Source organism: Dipodomys ordii, unplaced genomic scaffold, assembly GCF_000151885.1.
Source record: "Dipodomys ordii isolate 6190 unplaced genomic scaffold, Dord_2.0 Scaffold55, whole genome shotgun sequence".
Classification (NCBI taxonomy): Eukaryota; Metazoa; Chordata; class Mammalia; order Rodentia; family Heteromyidae; genus Dipodomys; species Dipodomys ordii.
Window position 1 is genome coordinate 6,770,786 of NW_012267271.1, and position 2,396 is coordinate 6,773,181.

Here is a 2,396-nt window from a genome sequence, read left to right on the forward strand (position 1 = left end):
GGGAGCTGGAGCTGGAGGGGGCACTGCACCTGAGGTCAGGTTCACAAGGGAGAGACCGCCAGGGGGCGCTTCTGGGGAAACCAGGGCACTGGACCGCATCGCGGTCACTACAAGGCACAGCTGGGGCCCCTCACGGAGAGGGGTGGCTGGGGATGTGTGGGGAACACACACAGACGCACCCCTGGGTCCTGGGTCACCCTGGAGTTCGGGGTGACAACCACACTTGCCTGGCCAGTTGTTGGTCCCACAAAACACAAGTAGAAAGGACCTCGCTTTCTGGAATCTTCTGCTAGACACTGCCAGGTACCCTAGATGGGGGGAATCACCCGGAGTCTCGGGGTGTCCTGCCCCACCCCACTCGGCCATGTTTGGGCCTTTCTCGAAGGTTTTCAGGGTTACAAACCCAGAGGCAAAAACAAGTGAGGGGCTGGAGTGTGGCTCAGTGGTGGAGCGCTTAGCCTTGCATGCATGAGGCCCTGGGTTTGATTCCTCAGCACCACATACATAGAAAAAGCCGGAAGTGGCGCTGTGGCTCACGTAGTAGAGCGCTAGCCTTGAGCTGAAGAGCTCAGGGACAGTGCCCAGACCCAGAGTTCAGGCCCCACGACTGGGGGGGGGGAGAAGGTGGCTTCCCAGGTGATCTGGTTGTTACCTGTCACCTCAAGAGCAGGCTGGGTGGGGGTGGCAGGCTCGGGGGCAGAGGCTGCGTGGCTGGCAGCATGGCAGCACAGTCGCTGCTCTGAGGAGCGAGGGCAAAGCCCCCGGAGGAGCGGCCCCCCAGCTGCCTCGGGCCTGGGAAAGCCGCTGCCCGTGTGAAGTACCCACCGCCTGGCTCTGGGACCTGGAGGCTGTCCAGAGGCCCGGGGAAGGGGGTGCAGGGGCCAGAAGAACCCACGGGCCCCGGCGTGGGCCACCATCTGGCTCCAGGAAGGAGCGAAACATCTGGCCGGGGACTGGCCGCTGCTGTGTTCCCAGAGGTTACATAACTCACGCATGCGCACAACACGTGGTCCCGGAGGCTCGCCCAGCCCAGCTGCAGCTGACCGTTCCTAGCCGGTAAAAGGGGTGTGGTGGTCAGGGGGCAGCCATGGGGCAGGGCACAGTGCCACAGCACTGCACCTGGCAGACCACGCTCAGAGCCTGCCATGCTCCTGTGGACCCTGTGCACATGCGTACACATGCACACGTATGCACGGCTACATTTGCACTCACTGTGCTCTTGCACCAGCACACACACACACGTGCACTTCTCTCACAAGCATACCTTGACAGGTACCTGGGTATCCACAACAGATTTAGCAAATAAATGTACAAGATGCACCAGGTGCTGGTGGCCAGCTGCTCAGGAGGCTGTGATCTAAGAATCACGGTTTAAAGCCAGCCCAGGCAGGAAAGTTTAAGTTTATTTTTGTTTTTGCCAGTCCTGGGGCTTAAACTCAGGGCCTGGGCACTGTCCCTGATCCTCGTTTACTCAAGGCTAGCACTCTACCACTTGAGCCACAACGCCACTTCTGGCTTTTGCTGTTAAATGTGCTACAGGCATGGAACCCAGGGCTTCATGCCTCTATCTACATGTAGAAGATGTGACATTTAAAACCAGTCCCTTATCTGAAGTTCAAGTTCACTTTCCACATCCTGTATTTTATCTGACAACTCCAAGGCGCAGGGCGCATGCTCAAACGCTGAGGCCATGGCCCCCATACCCGGCCATTTTGCCAGAAGGAGGGCTGAGCTTCTGCTAACGTGATCCACAGGTGCTTCCTGAGGGCGTCAGCGGAAGGAAGAGCCACGGGCGGCTGGATCCCCAAAAGAGCACCCACCAACGGCCCAGCTGTGAGGCCCTGAGACCCTCACTCGGGAGCCAGAGCCTGGGGCCGGGCCTGCAGAAGGGGCTGTGCAGCTGAGCCGGGGGAAGCGATCCCAGTCCCCAGAGGACGCCTGGCTGTTCTCACACAGCCAGAGACAAGTAAGAACCAGGAGCCCGAGACTGGCTTCCTCCGCCCAGACCCTCAACCACACAGCTGCAAGCTTAGAGAGAGAGGGCCCCGGATGAGCGGGCTCGGTCCTGCTCGACCTCAAGGGCTGGGTCACTCATTCCCTGGCTTAGGAGAGCGGAAGTCTTGGCCTCCAGCTCTGGGCCAACCTCCCAAGGAACCAGGTGGGTTTACTTAAGAGATCTTTCAAGAGATGTTCACGCCTGTCATCCTAGCTACTCAGGAGGCTGAGCTCTGAGGATCGTGGTTCAAAGCCAGCCTGGGCAGGAAAAGTCCATGAGACTCTTATCTCAAATAAACCACCAGAAAACCGGAAGTGGCGCTGTGGCTCAAGTGGTAGAGCACTCGCCTTGAGCTGAAGAGCTGAGGGACAGCGCCCAGGCCCAGAGTTCAAGCCCCACA